Raw genomic sequence first — 6,896 nt, forward strand, 5'->3', positions numbered from 1 at the left:
ACCAATTTGCTCTCTGTGAAAGCCTGAGAGAAAATTTTCTTTCCATGTGGCTCTCCTTAGGCATACTATACATCACCAGTCACATTCCTCTGAGGCTCCATAATCTCCTTGATCAGAAAATTTGGGGCACAACTGAATTATATGATGTTACAGTACAGGTTCTTCTATGTTCTCAGTCTTCACTGACTGTGAAAGGCTAGGGCCAAAATATTTGCGGATCTTGCAGCCCTTTCATTTATCCAATATTTTGATCTGCTAACTTAGTTTGTTAACCCTTCAGAAGAGAAGCTTATTATTACCCTGCAACATATGCAGTTCGGTTTACCCAAACTATCTGTCTAAATACCGAGCATCTTAGGCTTAACGTGGAACAGGTATCTTCCTTCAAGTATTGATGTGTTGAAATTTAAATCCTTACAGAAAATGAAGAAAAAAATAGGAATAGAAACATATTTTTACACAGAAATTTAGAAATCTAACCATATAGCAGGCATGCTGCGGGGTGAGCGCCGCAGCGGCGGTCGTGGCCGTGGCCGGAAGCGAATGGTTTCACCCCGCGGCCCGCGTCGCTTCTCTCCACTGCTCCACCCAAGCCTTGGTGCTCACGTTCGCGGCCTTCTGCCACAGGCTGGCGCTCCTGCTCACCGCCGCGCTCATCTTCTTCGCCATCTGGCACATTATAGCGTTTGATGAGCTGAAGACTGACTACAAGAATCCTATAGCGCCCTGTAATACCCTGAATCCTCTGGTCCTCCCCAAGAATCTCATCCACGCGTTCTTCTGTGTCATGTTTCTCCGTGCAGCAGAGTGGCTCACGCTGGGTCTCTGTACGCCCCTCTTGGCGTGCCACATTTGGAGGTACATGAGTAGACCGGTGATGAGCGGATCAGGACTCTACGACCCCACTACCATCATGAACGCAGACATCCTAGCATGCTGTCAGAAAGAAGGATGGTGCAAGCTAGCTTTTTACCACCTAGCATTTTTTTACTACCTACATGGCATGATCTAAGTTTTGGTGAGCTCCGAGAACAACACACGGAAGAGTTGGTCCGGTTAAGTGCAGGCAGAAGCCACCGCCTGAAGGAATTCTATTTGGCAAGATCCTGTTTCCAAGAGTAGCCTATGGAATCTGATCAGTTTCTTTAAAAAAACGACTCTTTATTTTTTAAATGTTACCACATTTTTTGCTTGTGGAAAGAGTTTTCATATGTTATACTAGGATAAAGAATTTAAGTGAATTACATATAAATTAATATAAAATGATAACCTCTGGTGTTAACAGGAACAGCCATATCCTTTGAATAAGCACATTAATTCCTGGCCGTCCTTAGTCCATGGGAAGCTTAGTCCATGAACCTGTACGGTTCATTTTGATTTATTTTTCTGGGGTGCCAGCAATCAAACTCAGGCCTTCACACTTGCCAGGCAGGTGGTATCCCAAGCTACATCTCTGGCCCCATTTTGGTTTATTAAAAGGCCATCTTATTATAAATTAGCTGTAGGTAATCAGGTGCTTCTGATGAAGTGAAAATGTGTATCTGATGTGTAGGAAACTTGACAGTTTCCTCATTTATCATGTAGATGAGTGTATCTGGATACATTTACAAAAATAAGTTGGATTTTCCCCCTTTGACTTGAATATTCTTCCTGTGTAGTGCATGAATGAGAGATTTCCCTTGTTTCCATCAGAGTAATATACCTGCTTTAAGCATAAGTGGACATGATATAAAAATATATACTGACTTACTTGTGAAGAATACATTTAAAGCCATTTTAAATGTGTTTTTATTTGTAAGATGCTACTTATTAGGAATCTAGTTATATTATGCTTATTGTTCCAAACTGGTGGGAAACAGTATTCTTAAGACTTTGCAAATACCTAAGATTTTCAAAACTAAATGAGAGAAAATTACTGTTCCTTTAGTGCAATAAAATAAAACTCTGAAATTAAGACACATTTTGCCTTGGCTTAAAGATTACATGTAGCTGTTTCTCTCATGTGTCTAATCCCTAATAAAGACATGGTACTGTGTGCTTTATTTTTTAAAGGAATTATTATACTATAGTTTTATCATGCCCAATGTAAACAGGAATTTTAAATACCAAGCACCTTACCCTTGATTGTTGGAGCAGATTGGTAACTGTTGATGGCTCAGCACCATTGTTTCTCCTGCCAATTGAAAAAAACGGTGGCATGTAAAATGTTTAAATTTCATTTTTCTTTTTGACAGCTGGTTTGAAGGTAAATTGGAGCATTCTTTCCACTTGCTCATGAAACAGGCCCATCAGGGCTTGCATGTCTTCTAGGCCTGCTTTGCTTTAGGAGGAGTGAGGGAGTCAAGGTCATTGGCAGTGATGGGAGTGGCTCAGAACTTTCTTTCTTTCTTTCTTTCTTTCTTTCTTTCTTTCTTTCTTTCTTTCTCTCTTTCTTTCTTTTCTCTTTCTTTCTTTCTCTTTCTTTCTTTCTTTCTTTCTTTCTTTCTTTCTTTCTTTCTTTCTTTCTTTCTTTTTTTTTTGGAACCAGGGATTGAACTCAGGCCCTTGTGCTTGCCAGGGAAGCGCTTATTCCACTGAGCCATCTCCCTGGCCCCAGAACTTTCTTAAGCAAAGGCTCAAAGAAGGAAAGTGTATGAAAGTTCCCATAGTGACCAACTGAATTCACAGATGTGTTTGTAGAAGTCTTATCCTGAGAATAAAAGTTGTTATTTTATTTACAAATGAAAAACTGCTTTGAAATCAGACTCCCCCACCTTTGGGAGAATAGCTGTTCTTGCTTTGGGGTGGGTGGTTGGGTGAGTGCACTGAAGAAGAAAATGGAGCAGGAGAGGGAGGAGAGTCAAACCATTTCACTACAGGAGCTTGAGAGACTTGCTATTGAGAGGTAGAGAGAGGTGAGGGAGCTGAGTGTTCTCAGATTGTCCAGTGAACTGTTCATCGAGCACTTGATAGCATGAAGATCATGCTTTTGAGTTCACTTAGTTCTCATCTATCTCATTCTAATTGTAGCCACTGGCATTTCCCTTCTTGGTTCTGGTAATTTTGGTCCTGAGAGACCTCGTCTCACCTGCAACCAGGATAGGTTTCCTGGGACTGTTGTTTTCCTAATACTCTCAGGATTTTCACGAGTACTTGCTCTATTAGCAAATGCTAGTGGGCTCTTAAGTCAGCACACATTGTTTTCATCTCTTCTAGAATGTTCTTCAGAATTAATTCAGAGTTCAGTGGTTTGGAACCACATTCTCACACTTCTGAAGTTAATCTCTAGCCAATTCCTTGGTTCCTCAGTGATCCTTGACAGGTTCACCAGTGCACTGGCAGGCTGCCAACTCCTGGCTTTGATGAGATCAGAGGATTTGAGAACCTGGATGCTCTCACTCTGTACCCACTCTTGCTCTTCAGTGTTTTATGAAATTAGACCACTAACCAGAAAAAAGCAGAAACAAAATATTTGCATCTGACTATATCTTACTGGCTCTTCTCTTTGCTCTGAATTTAATTCATTCCTCACACAAACCTGTTTGGGATGGCCCTCACCTTGCCTTCTGTTAGCACTGTGGGTTTGGCTGAGACAAAGCTGCCTGGGTTTCTAACCCTTCCCAGCTTAGGTAGGCGCTCACAGTGCAGCGACAGCTGTGTGGAAGCACCCGCTTCCTTGTTCCAGTTACTTTTGATGTACACGCCGCATTTCATCTGAGTTCTCTGGCCCTCAGAAGCCGTCGCCCTCATTCATACCTGTCTTCCCACATCTAGTATCACGCTCTAGTTGTATCTGTACTGTATCTGTACCCACAACTCTTTGTTGCTTTGGATCCTACAGATTCCCCTGAACTGTAATTGTGTAATAAATGTAGTCTGTCTAGCAGTCACTCTATGGAGTCACTCTATAGGTCCTGGTCTGAGGAGACGGATGTAGGCATAGAAACTGTTGAATACCCATATGTTAATGTTATTGACGACACTTGATGGTTGTCTCAGTGCTTCTTTGACACCCCCTTCCATGTTGGAGGGGCTTTGGTCTTCAGGTACAGATAAACTGCTAATTTGTTTCAAGTCTGGTTTTAACATAAAGGGAAGTATAGGAAGTATTCAGATAACCCACTTTTGACATATATTTGTGCATCTTTAAAGCATTCATGAAAGTCCACCTATTAAACTATGAACTTGAGGCCTAGTCATCAGAGTCAGGTACCCCGGTCATGGTTGCTCACCACGCAGCACAGTACCTGGCAGTTGGTGGTTCGCGACTTTCTGAAAGCTTGTGCAGTGTTGCTCGGCTTGCATGTCACACATGCTAGGAGCTGACCTGGGGCTCCTTACTCCCCAAGTCAGTGGGCTTTCAAGGGGTGATACTGCGTAGAAGAGAAGCAGTCCCGAGTGTGCTTGGAGCCTGGCTGAATGCTTTCCTTTATCTAACACTGTGCCTCCATAGGGGTCAGAGAGTATCATTGTCACAGAGCAGCTGAGGACTTCTAAGTGTCTTTCTGCCCTCTGGCTGAGCTTGCATTCTAGGTGTGGAGGTATAGCCCTCTGCTGTATAAACCCACATGATCTGTACTACAAGGTGACCATTGTTACGTCACTAACATCCACAAATGTGCATCTTTCAGGATTCATATAATTGTAAATTAAAATTTTTGATAACAAGGATATTCTAAAACAATGTTCATATTTGAAGTGGAAGAAAAATATTGATAGCTCTGGAGGCTGAGGCAGGAGTATCTCTGGGAGTCCAAGCCCAGCCTGCACTATATAGTGAGACCCTGCCTCAACCCCTGTCCCCAAGATCTGTGATCTTGCCTAGTATTGTTCATAAAAGCACTCCTGTTCCCACATTTTGGAAACTAGTCTCAAAACAATTTCAAGCTCTCTGACCAGTCCTGTCATTGATCCACAGTCACACCAGCAGCTAGGAAGTCTCTGGTACTAGTAATAGAGTTCAGGAGGTGGCGCCCCTAAATTTCCAGAATGGTTCTATTTCTGAATTTGCTGACTAGCTTTCTTATAACTATTTTCCTTGGACTGAAATTCAGAGCTCTAAAAGTAAAAATGTCTAAAAGAAGTAAATAACTGCTGTTTGTTCTGCTTATTGTAGAAAATAGTTTTCCCACTTAAGATGACTGATTGGTAGGATTGGAGGAGGGCTTTGTTTGTTCCACATTAATTTTACTAATGTATATGGTAGAACAGAGACCATTTTGACATGCAAAAGAATGGATTGCTTCTCATATTAAGTTGACTGTACAGTGCTTTTTCTCAATATTTGCATTTCTTTGGTTGTCACATTTATGTATTCTGGAGCAGAGTGATTGATGTCTATGCAAACACTAAAACTACTAAGAGAAACATAGAATGTAGTTAGTACCTGTGCTCTCAGTTTGTTAAAATCTAAGCTCGATGGTGCCGTACCACTGTCCAAAGAAAATACCTTGAAGTAAGCTACCTTATTCCTTAGAGCTTGTTTATTTTTGCTTTTGTATATTTAATAAAACAGTCTCAAATATTAAAAAAAAAGAAATCTAACCATATACAGCATTGTAGCACGAGAGTCCTCTGACATTTTTTTCTTTTTCTTGTGTCTTTTTTTTTTCATTTATTACTCATTTAAAAAAAGAAAAACAAAAATAAAAGCAAAAATCCTTTTACTTGTGAGACAGTATGGTAATAATTGGTATGTCATGACAAGAATTATGTATTTAAAAGATCAGCATGACAGGCATTCCAAGCGTGACCTTTCTATTACACATTGCTATCTTCAGTGTAGCTGCTTTGTTCACAGGTATCAGCACATATAGTTAGTCAAGTTGAGAATTCTACCAATTAACTGCTAGTTTCAAAAACCTGCTGATGTTTCTCAGGATCATTGCCTTGCCCAGCTTGTGCATACAAGTGTATGGTTTTGTCCCTGTCCTGTTTCCCAGTTTTTCTCCTCACCCTCTCCTTGTTGTCCAGTCCTCAAATTCTTGCTTTCCTTTTAGTTGTGTTATACCTTTCTATTTGTATTTCTTCCTTTGATATCTTATACTAGGGAGACTATATGATATTTACACATGTTTGGTTCTGGTTTATTTCACTTATATCTTCAAGTGGTATCCACTTAATTATAAATGCTTCAAGTTTATCATTCTTTATAGCTGAGTAATATGCCATTGTATAAAAATACCACATCTTTTTCAAGCATCCCTCATGAGATGGGCATCTTGGTTGTTTCCAAGATTTGGCTATCACAAATTGTGCTGCTATAAACATAAGTACACATATATCACTATTATACGATATTTTTAGTTCCTCCAGGAAAATTCCCAGTAGGGGATAGCTGGCTTGAATGGGATTTCCAGTCCTAGTTTCTTAAGGAGTCTCCACACTGATTTCCATAATGGTTGCAGCACTTTACATACCCGAAAGCAGAGGAGAAGATTTCCTTTTCCCCCACAATCTCTCCAACATTTGTTGTTGGTTGATTTCTTTATGATAGCCATTCTTTCTGGGTTGAGATTGTATCTCAATGTTGTTTTAATTTGCATTTCACAAATGGCTGGTGATGTGGAGAAGTTTTTCATATATTTATTCGCTTCTTTGATTTTGTCCTCTGAGAAGTGTGTGTTCATCTTTGATGCCCATTATAAGTATATCGTTCTGGGTTGGGTCTTTACGTTTAGGGATCCTAATGTATTTTAGTTCTTTATAAATTCTAAAGACCAGACCTTTGTCTGATTGCTTATTAGTTAAGATTTTTTCAAATTTGTGCATTGTCTTTTCACTTTGTTGGTAATTTCTTTGATGTGCAAAAACTTCTCAATAAGAGTTGGTCCCAGTTGTCAATGCTTTCAAGTGTTTCCCATGCGATTTGATTTTTGCACACATCTCTTTGCCTACCTCTATGTCTTCAAGAGTTC

At 40.1% G+C, this 6,896-nt stretch overlaps 1 pseudogene; it reads left to right on the top strand.

Annotated features, from left to right (window-relative positions):
• The first annotated feature begins 490 nt into the window (after window positions 1-490).
• LOC101563752 lies at window positions 491-1,060 on the top strand (annotated as a pseudogene).
• Window positions 1,061-6,896: the final 5,836 nt, after the last annotated feature.

This window comes from Octodon degus, unplaced genomic scaffold (genome assembly GCF_000260255.1).
Source record: "Octodon degus isolate 3935 unplaced genomic scaffold, OctDeg1.0 scaffold00186, whole genome shotgun sequence".
Lineage (NCBI taxonomy): Eukaryota > Metazoa > Chordata > Mammalia > Rodentia > Octodontidae > Octodon > Octodon degus.